General features: G+C 41.9%; 1 pseudogene; it reads right to left on the bottom strand.

Moving 5' to 3' along the window:
- Positions 1 to 11,825: 11,825 nt before the first annotated feature.
- On the bottom strand, positions 11,826 to 15,335 carry LOC119919315 (annotated as a pseudogene).
- Between the last annotated feature and the right edge of the window lie 2,884 nt (positions 15,336 to 18,219).

Genomic DNA, 18,219 nt, shown 5'->3' with positions numbered 1-18,219 from the left:
TTATGCCAAAGACTGTGAGCTGAGCCAGCCACAGGAACCGCCAGCTCACTGCTCCAATCAGTATCACTCTGATTCTCTTGACAGGGCCAGACTCTGTTCACTCACTGGACTCAGTTAGTCCATCCTACCACATACTGTGCATGTCAGCTCTTATCAACTTATCAAACAGTGCTACCTTTATGTAACCCAGAATTACAAATGTATTAAACTTGGTCATGGAAAGAAGTGATGCAGAACAGTACACATACCCAGCACATACACCGCTAAAGTCTGTCACTATAGATGCATCATGGAAAGTAGGAACACTTTCTGCCAATCAAAGGGATTTTCCATTCTATGTCATCAAAATGGGTCTCATAGGTCTATTTGTTAAAAGCCAACATGATTAACAAGGTGCTGTAAAAAAACATCCCTACAAAATAATAAGTTCCTGAGACACACAGGCAGACAAGCACACAATCATTCTAGTGCTGAGGTTCAACTTCACTGCTTATAATAATGTTATCTCGGTCTTAGTGGAATAAACAAACACAACTGCAGATTTGGGCTGCCCTCGGTCTCTCTGGAGGAGCAAGTTGTTTAATTAAAACATCACCAGCATAACATGTGTTTATGTGTGTAGTTTTGTTTCAAGTTTCTTTTGAGGTTATAAAAAGGTAGTCACACATTCAGTTTGTGTCAGAAAATCCTGTATTAAAAACACATGAATGTACGTCAACCATGAATCACGAATCAAAACATGTGGCAATAATGGCCATAATTATAAAGTACACTACTAGAGCTGCAATGATTAGTTAGATTTTTATAATCAACAATCGTTTCAGGAATGTTTCAAGAAAAAATACCAAATATTAAGTAGTTCCTGGTCTTCCATTTTGATTTTTTGCAAAACAAAGCAAGACATTTGAAGACGTCACCATGGGGTCTTGAGAAATTGCGATGGGTGTTTTTTTCTAAATGTTGCTGCTGTTAATAGTTAAGTGTCTTATTTGGGTATCTCAGGTACTCTTCATAATTTGTTCATTCCTTCTCTTAGTGCCAGACAGTTTTGTGTGGTCCAAGTCCTTGGGGTCGGCTCTTGGCTCTCCTTCTGGGGAAATCATCAGTAATAATTAAATTTTTCCTCCAGAAGGCTCCATAAATGACCTTGCTAAAAATAACCCCTGCTGCAGAGAACAATTTTTACTGAAGAAAACAAGGAACTGTTGAACCAACTTGGTTGACTGGTTGGCATTATAACATGTTTCATGGTAAATGGACTTTTCTGGACCACTTAAAGTGCTTTACAACACATTCACGCATTCACACACACATTCAATTCAATTCAATTCAGTTTTATTTATATAGCGCCAAATCACAACAACAGTTCTCTCACTGCGCTTTTCATAAAAGAGCAGGTCTAGACCGTACTCTGTGATGTTATTTACAGAAGCCCAACAATTCCCACCAAGAGCAAGCACTAGGCGACAGAGGCAAGGAAAAACTTCCTTTAAGAGGCAGAAACCTCGAGCAGAACCATGGCTCAGGGTGGGCGGCCATCTGCCTCGACCGGTTGGGGGCGAAGGAGAGAGAGAGAGAGAGGGAGAGAGAGAGGGAGAGAGAGAGGGTTGATTGTTCTTATGTAGTATGTATGATGCTTTGGCAATATTGTTGTTACACATTCATGCCAATAAAGCTAATTTGAATTGAATTGAGAGGGCAAGAGAGGAACAGAGAGAAAGAGAGAGAGAGGGATGGAAAGAGAGAGAGAGGGGAGGGAGGTAGCCTACACAATATACAGAGGTAAAGATAGTAAAGGTGATGTTGCTCTGGACTAAATGAATAATGGTACAGATATTTACAGTAGTGTCAATGATAATAATCGTAATGTTAATGATTATAATAACAATAATAACAATAGGACTAGTAACAATAATTGTAGCAGCAGGTGACTCGCAACCACAGATCCAGACTCCACAGCTCCAGAGCCAGAAACACCTGCAGGAAGTGATAGGAGGAGAGAGGAGAGGGAGAGAAAGCACAACACTAGAGAGAAGTAGAGTTAGTAACATGCATTAATGGGATGAGGTTGCATACAGAGGGAGAGAAAGAAGAGGAGAGTGGAGCTCAGTGCATCATGGGAAGTCCCCCGGCAGTCTAGGCCTATAGCAGCATAACTACAGGAAACCTGGGGTTGTTCCTATTTTCCTCTATTAATGACGCTGCTCTGGCATTACGGAGGGCCTTCCTATAAGTTTTAAGACTATCTTGCCAAATTAAACGAGAATTTTCCAGTTTGGTGGAACGCCAATTCCTCTCAAGTTTCCGCGATATTTGCTTTAATTTGCGAGTTTCAGTATTATACCATGGAGCTAACCGTCTTTGTTTTTATTATTTTCTTCTATCACACCTGTAGGGCTATAAACTGATCAAGCCTGTTTGCTTGATTTAACACCCAACCCCCCAGCTCCATTTGAGAGACTGTTGTCATCTGTAGGAATAATAATCCATTTACACAGAAGGCGGTTTATGACTGGACAGAGATACAGCATAGCATTCAGGTTTGTGTTCTTCCTTCCATTAGGGTTCAAACTATTAACAGCGTTGTTTACATTATACAAATTTGAATTTTCTGTGATTTTTACAAATTCAGAATGTCTGATGTCACAAATGTATTTTCCTGTATTTTGAAAATACAAAATACATGTATTTTATCTTGTTATATTTTCTGGCACCAGTATTTTGGATTTTGTAACAAGATACATTTTTGTGTTTCTTTGCCCATTTCTGCACACATTCATACATACATACATCTGATGGCAGAGGCTGCTATGTAAGGTGCCAACTGCTCATCAGGAGCAATACAGATGATGTATCATGCTCATGATGATACCTATTCACACTCACAGCCATCAGGAGCAATTTGATTCTGAATCTTGCCCAAGTACACTTCGCGCGACCCTCCAATTACTAGATGACCTGCTCTACCTGAGCCACAGCCAGTCATGCATGAGCTTACATACTATATCCACAGTGATTGGTCAAAGGTACCCTAGACCTGCAAATAAAGTTCACTTTTCTTCCACCATAAACCTAAGCTAAGCCTTCCCTAACCCTAACCAAATGTTTCAGTTTTTCTAACTCAATTTCATGTCTGAGGTTTCAGATTTGACTGAACTACGATTTTTGACTCAAATTCACCTCATGCAGTATCTTTGCCTCACGTCACCCCAGCCCCCTTGTGGAGGCTTTTGGCCTGTGGAACGTTCATATCTATTACAGACAATGTTCTGTAATTTACCGATGGCAAAATGCCGTTCAGAGAGATGAGTTTAATCACTGAGGAGCACAGTGAATAATTCATTCCCCACCCCTCCCCCTGTGTTAATCCTGTCTGCATGGAGCTTTGGTTTAGAGTTAGCCTGGTGGTGGCAAATTTCTTAGGCTTCTTTTTTTTTTTTTTTTTTAATCTGTCTAACTTTCAATAGACCAATCTAAGAGCAAAAAAACAGGCTGAAACATCTTTATGGATCTGCAAACTAACTTCTGCAAACTAACTCTCTCTCTAACTTTCTCTGATAGTAAATATGACACTTTGGAGACTTGCCAGACAGGACAAGAACTTCAAACTCATCTATTGTTGGTGCTGCTGTCCAGTATGCATGCACATTCAGGTGGCAGCCGGTAAGCACTAGTGCACCTGCAGAGATGTCAACTGTAGTTCAAACTCCCCTCAAGCACATCCTTGATTTCATTGCCTTATCACATACACAGGTCTATGAAATAAGATTTGTGCCAATTCAGTCAAATAAAACTTAAAAATCAAACAAAAAAAAATTTGAGAGAGAATTAAACTAACTGAAGCAAAAAAACATTTCTCAAAAGTAAAATGTAACTTGCAAACAAACTTTTGATATTTTACTTTTTTGTGAATAACTTTTGTTTACAGCTTCCTCTGCGGCTTTCTCACTAATCAGAATTTTGCTCTCACTGTTAGCTTTGCAGTCACGCTGCCGGCTCTCTCGTTTGCGTTGCTTTTTGTTTGCAGTTCTGACACAACCATCTCTCATAGGCCCCATCCACACTACTTTTAGTTTGCAAACAGAGAAGTAAAACAAATATGATCTCCGTCCACACCAGCGTTTCCAGTGCGTTTTGGAGTTGATCTCCGTCTACATTAAAATGACTGAAACTCACCTTGGCCTACTTATAATTCCAAGGTACTCCTGTAGGTATACATTTCTGAACTCAATGATTTCTCTAGCTTAAACAACATGGATTCAAAGCCACCAGAGCTTACAATTACATCAAAATAAAATCCAGTATTAACACTAATGCAATCATTTCAGCTAATTTCAAAGAAGCTACGTATTTACTGTCTCTATGTGTATTTACTTGTTAAAGAGGTGGTATTATGCTTTTTGGCTTTTCCCCTCTCCTTTATTGAGTTATATATCTTTTTTGTGCATGTAACAGGTTTGCAAAATGAAAAAGCTCAAAGTCCAGCCCAAAGGGAGTTCCCATCTCCCACAGAAATCACTGCTCTGAACGCCCTCAAACCAAGCTAGTCTGAGCGGAGGCCTTTGGCTCGCCATTGTAGAAATGTTGTACCTGTACCTGCTTGCAGGTACTTTTTTTCATATCACCTCACCTCTGTCGAGGTTCCAAGCGAGCTGAGGGATACTAAAATGTAACGTGAAAACGGAAGACTGCTGACTGGTCAGAGAGAACATTATAATATTCACTGCATCATCATTGTGTGCTCCAGACAGAGGCCAGCAACAGAAAGTTTTATATTTTACAGTTTTCATATGGAATTTCATCACTAAATCGACTTCTGAGAAGTTTTGAGGTGAGAAATCAGCTGTGTAGATTTCCAATATTGACAGTTTTACGAGAAGTGACGGCGGAACAAAAATGTGCTTGAATATTTTCGGAGTTGAGGAGCTCCGCAAGTGGCGGTGGGGGATTCCTGCGCCAACCCGCGGGAGGAGCGTGTGAGGCTGGCCAGCCACCCGCTCACAGAGCCCTCTGCTTCCACCGTCACACAGACCGCTGCAGCAACAACGGCAGAGGAAAACACAGCTGGAAGGTTTTCATACCGCTTATCTGTCTTTACATTCTGAGGAATGTTGAAACGTTTTAACTTAAGCTGTGTGGATTGCTGGTGTGTGTGTGTCGCATTGAACATTATGCCGCGGCAGTTGTGTGTGGCGTCGCTATGACGACAAGCTACGCACTATCTCTGGGTACTATCTGCAATGGAAAACAGAGCAGGGCCGAGTAGAGTCGAGTCTATCGATTTGCGCTATGGTAGCATTTTTGGGCAAGGCAGCATAGATCGTCAGAACACCGGCAACAGTTCAACGTTTACTCCTAATGGTAAGATGTGGAACAATGATGTTGTGAACTTGTGAGTAACTTATACCATCTGCTAGGTTACGGTCTCAGTCTGAAGCGGCTTTGATTTGGATCACACTACCTTGTTTCTTACTTCCCTTCTCTGCTTCTGATTGGCTAGTAGTCCTTACTACTGCGAATGTGCAACTCCCAACAAAGATTTTGTACAAGTAAGATGCATCACTCTGTAGCTCAAGAGTGGCGCGTACAACACATAGGGTGAAAAGAGGAGCTGCAGCAATGTGCAGTATGAGAAAAATATGGTGTTTTTTGAAAATTAAACCATGTAAACCTGTTCTGGTACAACCCCTAAATAAGATTTTGAACCTGAAAATGAGCATAATACCACCACTTTAACAAACTGCGAAAGTACCACATTTATTTAATGATTAATAATGAATTAATAACAGCCGAACTGCTGCAGTCTATTTAGATTTACATGTTCTATTTCGTATAGGCTTCGCCCTCTAAGGCTATCGCTATTGGGTTTACCCCTTCCGCGCGCCTGCGCGGCACTGAAAATTTTAGTCTTCGCCCACCCACAGCGTGGGCCTCTTCTAAGTCCGCACCTTGTATATATACAACGGTGAGACCTGGCCTTCGGCTCCCAAATGTCTTTTCTTCAGCACTGAGAACCAAGGTCCAGTGAGGCCTTCAACTTACAGGGCTGCGCCCATACTCATAGAATCCGGGTTACAGTACGTAACCCCCGTTGTATTTCGTACAGGGTGAGTCAACGCCTCACTGGCCCATACGGTACCACCAAGCACAACTCACCTGCCCAGAGCCATAATGAGCCACCCAGTCGCCCGCTGACTGTGGCATTGGTCTCGGCTTGCAGGCGAGCACCAGTGCCGCGCAGGCGAGTAAACCCAATAGCAATAGCCTTAGAGGGCGAAGCCTATACTCATAGAACCCAGGTTACAGTACGTAAACCCTGTTCCAAGGCCCTGGTATAGTGCATCCTTCAGTGACAAGGCTGACAGAAACAGAATGGAGCCATCATAAATTCAATGAAATACCTAAGTTTTAAGCAGAAGTATCTGCAGTGAAAACCTTATTAGACATTTTATACAAAAATGTTCTGTTCAGACTGGCATGATCTACAATATATAATACTAAGACTATTGCTAATAATGACGTGACAGGCGCATTTCATTACTTGATAGATCGGATGAAGCTGGTGAGTAAGTCCATGGACGGTATGCTGGATGCTTAACTTTTCTGTACAAGTATCACTTGTTTCAAATGATGAATATCTTTGCGGAATGGAAATGCATTTCTCATGGGTAGAATAATTAAAGGATGTTGACATATTGAAAATGTGAAAATATTACCTTCTTTTGTTGTGGATTTAATCATTTTCTTATTTTATTAATCAACAAAAGGGATATATTTCCTGATGCTGCTGGCATCATATTGCTCAATCCTGGCCAGCTGTAAAACTCTCACTGAAGTTTTGTCATTGAATTTTGCATACCTGCACTGATGAATTTAATAGTGACAGCCTGATTTCCCTACAGGGGTCATTAACGTTTCATCAGAAATTTTCATCGTAACTCAAAAATCTCAAATATAAAATGGTATTGCATATGCCAGCAATACATACTTTGATCTCTGTTCCAACAGTCTTCCTTTGACTGGGAATTGGTCTCTTCAGAGGATTCCTGAGCTTAAGCACTTAGTAGTTGTTAGAAGAGTAGTGAATATCCATAAATTGGCTTTGAATGAATGAAGTATTTTATTTCAACAAAGATTATTTCCATTTAGTTGTATATTATGGTCACATGTGAAAGGTGGCCATGAATCAAAGCTGTCTCTCAAATTGGCATCACTTCAACCATATTTCCTACTAACCCCTCTCTAAAACTAATTTAAATGATTCCACTGTTTCACAGAATGTGGCTTCTGATCCTTCATAAGGCATTGTTCTAGGTGAGAAAAACAATCCCTTCATTCCCTGATATGTTGAAGTCCCCAGAACAATGATATTGATTTAAAAAATGTATCTATTCTCAGTCCAAAGTCCAAACTAACCCTAGCTGACACCACAGCCATATTACCAACACACATCTCTGACAGTTTTCTATATCCTCCCTCAAGTGTCTTAAGTTTGTTCATCTGGGGTCTGAACAGCATCTTGCAATACAAACAAGACATATGACTCAGTGGATTTGGAGCCCCTCAAGTAAAGGACTTATCTGACCTAAAACTGATTTGGCGCTGGTGTGTCCAGCAGTCATGATGAGGTACCTGCCCCCACTGGATGTAATGCAACAGGACAAGACAGGTAAATGGCAGGCATGCAGCACAGAGAGAAAAGGGTCAACAATAAGCCTCAGTTTAGCTGGAAATGTACAGAGTGAGTTACAGTGATAATGAATAGAGACTGCAGCTCTGCAGCTTCTCAAGATTAAGCGGAGCTACCGTGTGTAAAACTGTGTGTTGGCTGGCTTATGTCACTGCCTTCTGGAAAGGTCACACACATTGCAGTCACAACCATCTACCCTGAATTTTACGCTGAAGGTGCTTTCAAACACTGAACACTGCGTTCTTCCTTGTTTTCAATGTAAATGTGATGATAGCTGTGCTACTGAGGTATTTTACTGGTATATTATTGTTATTATACACCTCTTCACACCTGTTCAGCAGTGAACAAACATCAGTTAACAAATACAGCTTTAAAGTTAAATTATCTGATCTTAGTTTAACTTGCTGCATTATAGAATCATTTTGCTTTAAGCTACAACCTACCTGAGTGATGCAATCCACATTCCTGACAATGCTTTCACAGTATTCCACTTAAAAGTAGGTAAATACAAAACTTTCATATCCCGTAAATTCTAAAATAGTCAAAATATTGATTAGGGACTCAAGGACAGTCAGAATCAGCCTTAATTTGGAAGAGACAGGCTGTTATTCCAGCTTTCCTCTGCTTCCCAGTTGATGCAGTAGGCTGTTGTTGTAGGGTAAGGGTAATTACACCCCTCCAGTTTTCTTTACCAGGAGTTTAGCCTTTATTTGTTTGTGCTGGCCATGACCCAACTAATATTTGAGACTCTTCTGTTATTTAAATACCAGCTTTTATATGATAATTTACAGTATAACAAAGGTATCCATGTTATCACAAGTTGTGAGATTATGTGAGTGACTTACTGGATTTGTTGTGCACGTCTCCCCTCCCCGAAGACATCTATTGACAGTTTTCTGAATTCTCTAATTTAATTCCATATGTTGTTGTCAAACATGAGTTACTACATGTGGAGAATGTTTTATATTCATAGATAATGACCAGTTAAACAAAGCTGCCTTTGAATATTGCCTTGATCTTGTGTTTACCCTAAGCTTGTCACTCAGTTGTTAATAAGGAGGATTTTTATCTCTGATCACAAATGCATTCTCTTTGATTTGGTTCTTCTATGATCTGGCTTCTCTCAGAAGCTTTCCATACACTTTAGCTGATTTAATGCAAAATTTACTTCAGAATTCTCATGTGTTTTCATGTAGTTTCTTGCTCACAGTTGATCTTTTAAATGTTTTAATGAAGTGTGTCCCCTCATGTGCCCACTCATGAAATGTTCCCTTCAGCGAAATGCCAACATCAACTCTTTCAGAAGAGAATAAAGAAGAGCAGAGCGCATACTGAAATGTTCTGTCAAAGGTTCACTGTTTAAATTGTTGTCTTCACTCAATTAAAATATAAGCTCAGTCCTTTTCGCAGTGGCCGGGTTCTAATCCAGTCTGTGGCTCTTTGCTGCATATGCTATCCTATCCTATCCTATCTGAAATTAAGATAAAAAAAAACAACCTGCCATTTTTCCTCATACAAGGTTGGAGTCTTTTGTATGGGGGTATTTATGTTTCAGTATTATTTGTGTGAACAGATGAGCGATCTGTGTGTAAATGTCTAATCTGTAAATATAAAACACTTTGCACAAACACAAATGAAGATTTGTAAACTCACAAAATATTTTGCAAATACAAAACAGATCTGCAAATACACAAACAAATTCCACAAATAATAAAAATATCTGTGAATATATTTAATAGTTTACAAATAAATTAACCACATTTTTGAATATCTTCCAAACATTCTTTCAAATAGGCATTTGTGAGTCCCGTCTGTATTTGTCGATCTCAGTTTTTCACACACGGAGTTTTGAAACAAACTTTCCGCCGACAGAAAAAAAATTGACTCATTCGGCTGTTTTCGGAAACCACGTGATGATGCCTGCTGACGGCCGCTGATGACGTCATTTCCACATTTCAAAGTAAAACGGCCTCCAAACTGCCTGAATGTGCATGTTGCTATCGCGAAGGAAATATCAGCTGCTGTTTCAACAAAATGTGAATGCAGACTGAATTTCAAGCGTGTTGTTATGTCGGGAGAGGCAGCGATTCAAACCAGCGGTGAGTAAGAAATAGTATAATTATATAACAATGTATTAAGCTATGAGCACAGGGAAAGTCCGCTAGGCTAATTTCAGCAGTTTGAAAATGCCACAGGCCGTAGCTAATGTTGGTGTTTAGCAAAAAGCAAACCATGACTATGAGCCGAATGTTTGTTATAGGTTGTTGTGAACTATGTTTGATGCATGTTAGTGGACTGTACAGAATTTGCATTTAACTATTTACTTTTTTTCCTAGTATGGCCAAAAGCCGAGTAGACATTGTGGTAGTTCATGTCCTGGGGTCAACACCAGCATCAAGAAGTGGACAAAAAGAAGAAGAACAACAACGAAATTAAGAATTTACAAGTTCCTAAGATATAAATCACAGTTTAATGCAAATTATATAATAAAATCTTTTTATAATCCACCCCACGTCTTGTTCTTTCTGTGTAAATACAGAGGAAGAATGTGTGTAACGTTGTTACTGCGTAATTAGAGTAAGCCTATAGGAGAACAGACACTGTACCTAATTTAACATTAGATATGCTTGATCCCACTTCATATAGGCCATATATGACGCACACAAACCTCACATTTTATTGGTTTAATTTAACAAGATCTTTTTTTGTAGTATCTCCATAAATTTGATGTTGAGTCACCAATGTTTTAGGATTACGAATATGTACTCCACTACAGACAGTAGGGGGCAGCAGAGCACTTTCCTACTGCCGGTTGGGGACTGTTTTGATGACGTAGCTGTTGTAATCTTGCCATTCTGGCTAGACCGTCAAAACCAACGGCAGCAGGTTTCTGTGTTATTAATTTCTCCTGTATCACAGGTCAGTAAGTTACACAAAGCACAAAACTGATAGGCATAGTGAATCATTATCTCTTGTGTTTAAGTTGTTTTTTGTATTCACTGTGTAGTTTGATTATAAGTTACTTATACTCTGCTATGTGGAAACCCATTAAGAATGACAGTAACGGTAAAACAAACAAACGTTATCGTTAGCTAGCTCCCAGCTCCCTAGTCAATATAAATGCCCACCTTTAATGTTTCCAGCTCCTGTTCATTTTCTTCATTTTATATTTAAAGTGTTTTATTGTGTATTTTGTTTATAAAAACATGTTTTGTGTTGGTTAAAGGTTGTCCATATCAATTTAATGCTAAAAATGTCACTATCTTGCCTGGAAAGTTATAAACCATTGAGGACAGCAACGTCTCTGTCAGTTATTACAGAACTATTGTGATAAACGGTTTATTTATCCTGTTAATATATGAAAGGTTTACATTCCTTGATAATATAGGAACAGAAAGTTTTATTTTCTCTGTTAATATGTGATAGGTTCACATACATTACATACATTACATACATATACATTACTACATCACTGTATTACTTGTGAAGATACATTTGTTATCGACTCCAGCCAGTCTTATTAGCTGCTGCAGTGCAGGATGACTTTCTGAACTTATTCTTATTCCAAATCATACAGTAAAGGAGAATACATGCACATCCCTGCAGTGTGGCTGTCTTTCTGAAGGCGGGACAAATTAATGTTTTTATTGGTCTTATTATATTGTTGTGTTGTGGTAACACATGACAATTGAGGTAAGACACCACAGTTACTTAATAGACACTGCTTCTTGAGTTGGCAGTAATCACTGAGGGCCAACCAACTCATCCTTTAATGTTTTTGGCTCAAGCGGTTAAAAGTCAGAAAACACTTGGAATTGTGGAATGGAACTGTAGAGCTGTCTATGAAGATTCTCAGTCATCCAGGTCATAGTTATCCAACGAAGGTTAAAGTCAAGGGCAACAGGACTTGGTTGAAGATACTGGAAGACGTTTCGTCCCTCATCCAAAGGACTTCTTCAGTTCTGACTGACTGGCAGGGAAACTCAGCTATTTAACCTCAGTGGGGTCATTTTCCAGGGTCATCGATACTGCTGGTTCGTTAGTGTTCCTGGTGGTCGTTAGGACTACCGGTGGCCAAGACTGAACGACCATTGTTGGTATCTTCACCTGAGGCCAATAGGTTACGTTTGTTGAGTTTCCTGGGAAGAGAGGAAAGGACAGCATTGTAAGTGGGGGATAAGTGGTGGCGTAGACCCCCTCCTCGGTTCAATGACTTCCTTGACACCTCTTTCAAACCATCCATCTTCTCTGTCTAAAATGTGCACCTGCTGGTCCTCAAACGAGTGTCCTCTGTCCTTCAGATGTAAGAATACTGCAGAGTCTTGACCTGAGGAGTTGGCCCTTCTCTGTTGAGCCATGCGTTTGTGTAGTGGTTGTTTAGTCTCCCCAATATAGAGGTCTGTGCATTCCTCACTGCATTGGACCGCATACACTAGATTGCTTTTCTTGTGTTTGGGTGTGCAGTCTTTGGGGTGTACCAGCATCTGTCTTAGTGTGCTCTTGGGTTTAAAAAACACAGGAATGTTGTGTTTGTTGAAAATCCTCCTGAGTTTCTCTGATACTCCAGACACGTATGTAATCACAATGTTGTTGCGTTTGACCTTCTTTTCCTCCTCCCCTGTAGTTTTGTTCTTCTTGGATCTTGTGGCTGTTTTCACAAAGGTCCATTTAGGGTATCCACAGGCTGTAAGTGCCCTCTTCAGGTGTTTCTGTTCCTTCTCTCTGGCTTGGGCGCTTGTTGGTATGTTTTCCGCTCTGTGGTGTAGTGTTCTCATGTGCTTCAGTGGGTGTTGTGAATCGAAGAGTAGGTATTGGTCTGTGTTTGTGGGTTTTCTGTAAACACCAATCTGCAGGCTCCTGTCCTCTTCAATGTGTATAGCGCAGTCCAGGAAGGCCAAACTGTTGTTGTGATCATTTTCTCGTGTGAACTTGATATTACTGTCCACAGACTTGATGTGTTCTGTGAAGGCTTGCACTTCCTGGCTTTTAATTTTGACCCAGGTGTCGTCCACATATCTGTACCAGTGGCTCGGTGCTGTTCCTCTGAAGGAGTTGAGGGCTTTGTTCTCCACTTCTTCCATGTGGATGTTTGCCACAATCGGGGATACCGGTGAGCCCATGGCACAGCCATGCTTCTGTCTGTAGAATCCTCCGTTGTACTGGAAGTAGGTGGTGTTTAGACAGAGGTCGAGTAATTTACAGATCTGGTCAGGACTGAGGCTAGTTCTGTTGTCCAGGGTGTTGTCTTGTGTTAGCCGTTTCCTAACGGTTTCTACTGCCTCTATGGTGGGGATGCAGGTGAACAAAGAAGTCACGTCATAGGATACCATGGTTTCATCTGGATCCAGTTTTAGTCCTCGAACTTTGTTTACAAAGTCAATAGAGTTTTGGACATGGTGAGGCGTGTTTCCCACCAAAGGAGCTAAGATGGTAGAAATGTGTTTGGCAATGTTTTAGGTGACCATGTTAATGCTGTTGATAATCGGCCTGAGTGGGGCTCCTTCTTTGTGTATCTTGGGTAGTCCATAAATACATGGAATGGCTTCTCCAGGATACAAACGGTAATATTGTTCACGTGTGATGGTGTTGTCCTTCTGTAACTGTTATAGACATTCTATGGCCTTTTTGTGGTGGTGAAGATACCAACGATGGTCGTTCAGTCTTGGCCGCCGGTAGTCCTAACGACTGTAACGACCGTCGTTACAGCAACCAGGAACACTAACGAACCAGCAGTATCGATGACCTGCGACCGAAAGGAGCTCGTAATGCTTTTAGGCATGAACGCCAGGTTAGGGTGCAGAGCAGCCAAGCTGCCGTCGCCTTGAATCCTGAGACATGACGGAGCCACAGAGAGGGCAGCCAGATCGCTGACCCCCTTGGCTGATGTCAGAGCCAGGAGCAAGGCAACGTTAGCCAAAAGAAACCTCAGGCTCAAACGGGGCTTGGGTCAACACGCGTAAAACCAGCGCCAAATCCCACTGTGGGGCAACAGGCCATGTCACTGGCCTGCGCCTCCGCACCCTCCTAAGGAAACGCTTCACCGGGGGATGGGAGAACACATACTGAACGCCAGCCCCCTGAACCATACTGAACGCCAGCCCCCTGTCCATGAACAACTGGAGGAACAAAAGCACCGCCGGCAGCGGACAGGCGACCGGGTCCGTCCCTGGTCCAGACACCAGCGTTGGAAAGTCAACCAGGTAGAGGAGTAATAGGACTGAGTGGAGCGGCGATAGGATAACACTAGTGCTATCCTGTCTGCATGAAGCATAATGACCGCTTAAAGGGCTCATTTGACACAGCCTGGCTTCTGTGGGGGAACCCCTGGACGCACAGAAGGACCGTGCCATTTATGCCGTGATTATGCACGAGCTCGCAGCCGGGCACTGCCGGGGGAACGTGCATAAGGTCAACAGCATCACACCCTGCCGGACATATTTCTTCGTCAGAAAAATGTCTGTACAACTTCCACAAAAGGAGCAACAAGATTTCACACACACCTTTTTTTCGACCCGTAGCTTACCAGTGGTCTGCTCTGACCGACGTGGGTTGGCCAGCAGCAAAGAAACCGGTTGCTAGATGTCATAAGCCGCAGCTAATGTGGTGTAACGTGGACACATGTCCGCTACACGTTAGCTTACCGTTAGCTACCTCTTAGCTCAACGTTAGCCTGACGGTAGCATCCTTGTAGCTTAACAATCACTTGCCTCGCCGCGGCAACATAGCAACGTCGAGGCCTGCGTCACCGGAGGTTGGAACAGGGGAAGTGGAGAGCTGCTGGGGGATTCCTGCTCATCCGATAGCAACAGGTCGAGGGTTTCGTCAAGAGAGTGGGTGGACCACCACGCCACCTCATCCTTGTTGAGAATATTTCTTAGGTGTCTTAACTGATGTAACAGGGAAAGGTAAGACAGGTCTACCTTAGAGTAATATAGCTGACCCCATAAGTGTTTGACATTATTGCTTTAGGTATTTCTCACACATACTTGTCCGCGTCAAGAAGACAACAATAGACTGATTAGCTAGAGACAGTACCTCAGATGTCAGGCTAGTAGATATCAGTGTTCTCTGGGAATCTTACAAGGTTGATCCATGAAGAATGTTTACACTAACTAACTGGCTCCACAAATTAGAGTACAACTCTTGGATAGTGAGAGATTCCAATATGACGAAGCATTGGAATCTAAACATCAGATAGATTAGGTGTTCTAGGTGAAGGTGACCTAACAGAGAAACCTACAGGCACTAGGGGGAAGACAGAAACATAAAAGGCACCACAAGATGTTCTCCTTCAGATTTGGTTTTGGCATTTGACGTGTTCACATGTTGTATGCTGGCACTGTGTCTCCTCAATAAACCATGCTATGTTAAGTTTACATCAGTCTCCGAAACTTCTTCACACCTGACAGCTGGCTCACAATAATTCTCAACAATCCTCACCGGCAAAATGATCCGCCCAGGGCTGCGTCTCTTTGGGAGAGAGAAGGTTGGGGGTGAGCATTCTGCCGGCCTACTACGGCTCGAGGCACACCCAGCAAGGGGGATGGATGTCCCCTGGCAGGACGAAGCCCGTGTCACGGACGCCGCACACCTGTACTGATGTAGCGGCATCCCGCCCTGCTCGGGCCGACTTACTAGAAGACATCGCTCATCTTTTCTGACAGTAAATATTCTGCTCTTTAGACAGTTCAGTGCTGAAGAAAAATGGGAGCCAAAGGCTGGGTCTCACCGTTGTACATATACCAGGTGCGGACTTAGGAGAGGCCCACGCTGTGGGTGGGCGTAGACTATAATTCTCAGTGTCGCGCAGGCGCACGGAAGGGGTAAGCCCAATAGCAATAGCCTTAGAGGGAAAAGCCTATACAAAATACAACTTACTAAGTAACTTCAATATTTTCCTCCGCTAACTTTCACCGTCACCGCTTGTTCTCTCTCTTTCGCTGGCACACACACTTGCTTTGCAATCACAGGACACACAGGGAGCCAAAACAGCGATGAGTGTTGCTGCACAGTGGGCCATTGAAAATCAAGGAGCATTCATTCATCAGCAGCGGTGAAATGCATCGGATACAGGGTCAACACTTGTCTCAGACCAGTAACAGAGATCATGGGTCTCTGTTATGTGCACACCTCCGACTGTCTGGGCACTGTTTGCATTAAACTGTGATTTATATCTTAAGGACTTATAAATTCTGAATTTCTTTGTTCTTCTTCTTCTTTTTGTCCACTTCTTGACGCTGGTGTTGACCACAGGACATGAACTACCACCGATGTCCACTCAGCTTTTGGCCATACTAGGAAAAAAGTATATGGTTAAATGCAAATTCAGTACAGTCCACTAACATGCATCAAACATAGTTCACACCAACCTATAACAAACATTCGGCTCATAGTCATGGTTTGTTTTTTGTTAAACACCATCATTAGCTACGGCCTGTGGCATTTTCAAACTGCTGAAATTATGATATTTCCTTTGCAATAGCAACAAGCTGGCACATTCAGACAGTTCGGAGGCCGTTTTACTTTGAAAGGTGGAAATGATGTCATCAGCGGGCGTCAGCAGGCATCATCACGTGGTCTCTGAAAACAGTCGAATGACACGAGTCGATTTTCTTTCCATCGGCAGAAAGTTTGTTTCTGAGATCGACAAATACAGGCAGGACTCACACATGCCTTTTTGAAATTTGTAAATGTTAGGAAGATATTCACAAATGTGGTTCATTTATTTGTAAACTATTTAATATATTCACAGATATTTTTATTATTTGTGGAATTTGTGTATTTGCTGTTTTCTATTTGCAAAATATTTTTGTGAGTTTACAAATCTTCATTTTGTGTTTGTGTTTTATATTTACAGATTACACATTTACACACAGATCCCTCATCTGTTCACACAAATAATATTGAAACATAATACATAATACTTTTGTAGCTTTTTTCTAGTTGTTCTACCTTTGCGTTCAAAAAATACAACATATAAGTGCCGACTCCTATTAGCTGATGCCAAGAAAATCCTTGCTTTCATTGAGATGTTCTCCAATTGCATCAATACAATCAAAGTGTTTTGTGTTATATTAAGGTGACTGCAGTTTGATCAGCATTACTACCATATTTTTCTGTTACAGATGTTTCCAGCATACATCCTAAAGCCTTGTTCACACTACACGATTTACAGCCCGATTTGCCGCTTGGCGAGCTCAGCGACCATCAGGCTGTGTTCAGGGGTAAATCAGCAGTCGATCGGCGGTCACCAGTTGTTATGTGTGAACTACACAACGACGCATCAAAACAGCTCCCCGACACATTTCTGACACATCGCCATGTGTTTTATTCACAAAATGAGGTTTGGAGACCAGTGTCGGGTGACAGAGTCACAATGACTTCAAGACTCCCGTCACAAGACGGCATGTTGTGTAGTGTGAACGGCACGGCCATTGGCCGACGCTGAAAGTCATGTACTCTGCAAAAGGCTTAAAAGACATAAAGACCTGACTATCAAACAAATCCTCGAAACTCAGAGGTAAATTGACCCTTTGCTAAGCCACACCCCGAATACACAGCTGGCCAATCACAACGCAGTATAGGACTAACTCTAACTGAGGTCTGACACTTTCATGGATGACTCCATTGACTCATATGAAAACAGCTGTTTTCTAGCTTTTTTTGGCTGTGTTTTTCTAAAGTATGGTCCTAATGTAATGTTAGTTAGCTAACGTGAGCTAACTTCCTACTGAATGTGACGTAATAAAGCCCTACTGTTCTGCTTTTTAATGAATACTGAATAGAGGCCTACCCAGCTTTACAGGAACAGTGTTGATCCTTAATATCATTGTCTTTTGTCTCAGTTGTCGGGGAATGCGGTGGTTCACCTACAAACCTCTTAATGGTCAGGCACCATCTTATCTTAAAGAGCTCATAGTACCTTACTACCCCACCAGAGCACTGCGCTCCCAGAATGCAGGGTTACTTGTGGTTCCTAGAGTCTCCAAAAGTAGACTAGGAGCCAGAGCGTTCAGCTATCAAGCTCCTCTCCTGTGGAACCAGGTTCCAGTTTGGGTTCAGGAGGCAGACACCATCTCCACATTTAAGAGTAGGCTTAAGACTTTCCTCTTTGATAAAGCTTATAGTTAGGGCTGGCTCAGGTGAGTTCTGAGCCATTCCTTAGTTATGCTGCTATAGGCCTAGACTGCCGGGGGATTTCCCATGATGCACTGAGCTCCTCTCTCCTCTACTTTCTCTCCCTCTGTATGCAACCTCATCCCATTAATACTAGGACTTACGTTACTAACTTGACTTCTTCCCTTTCCGGTAGTCTTGTGCTTTCTCGTCCCTCTCCTCTCTGCTCCTATCACTTCCTGCAGGTGTTTCTGGCTCTGGAGCTGTGGAGTCCGGATCTGTGGTTACGAGTCACTTGCTGTCCTGTTGTTATTATTGTTATTATAATCATTAACATTACGATTGTTATCGTTAACACTACTATAAATATCTGTACCATTTTTAATTTAACAACATCACCTTTACTGTCTGTA

Source organism: Micropterus salmoides, unplaced genomic scaffold (assembly GCF_014851395.1).
Source record: "Micropterus salmoides isolate LMB-PRFRI ecotype aquatic unplaced genomic scaffold, ASM1485139v1 Ms_hic_scaffold_1, whole genome shotgun sequence".
Taxonomy (NCBI): domain Eukaryota; kingdom Metazoa; phylum Chordata; class Actinopteri; order Centrarchiformes; family Centrarchidae; genus Micropterus; species Micropterus salmoides.
The sequence above is the reverse complement of the archived record's forward strand: the minus strand, read 5'-3'. Positions and strand labels throughout refer to the sequence as shown.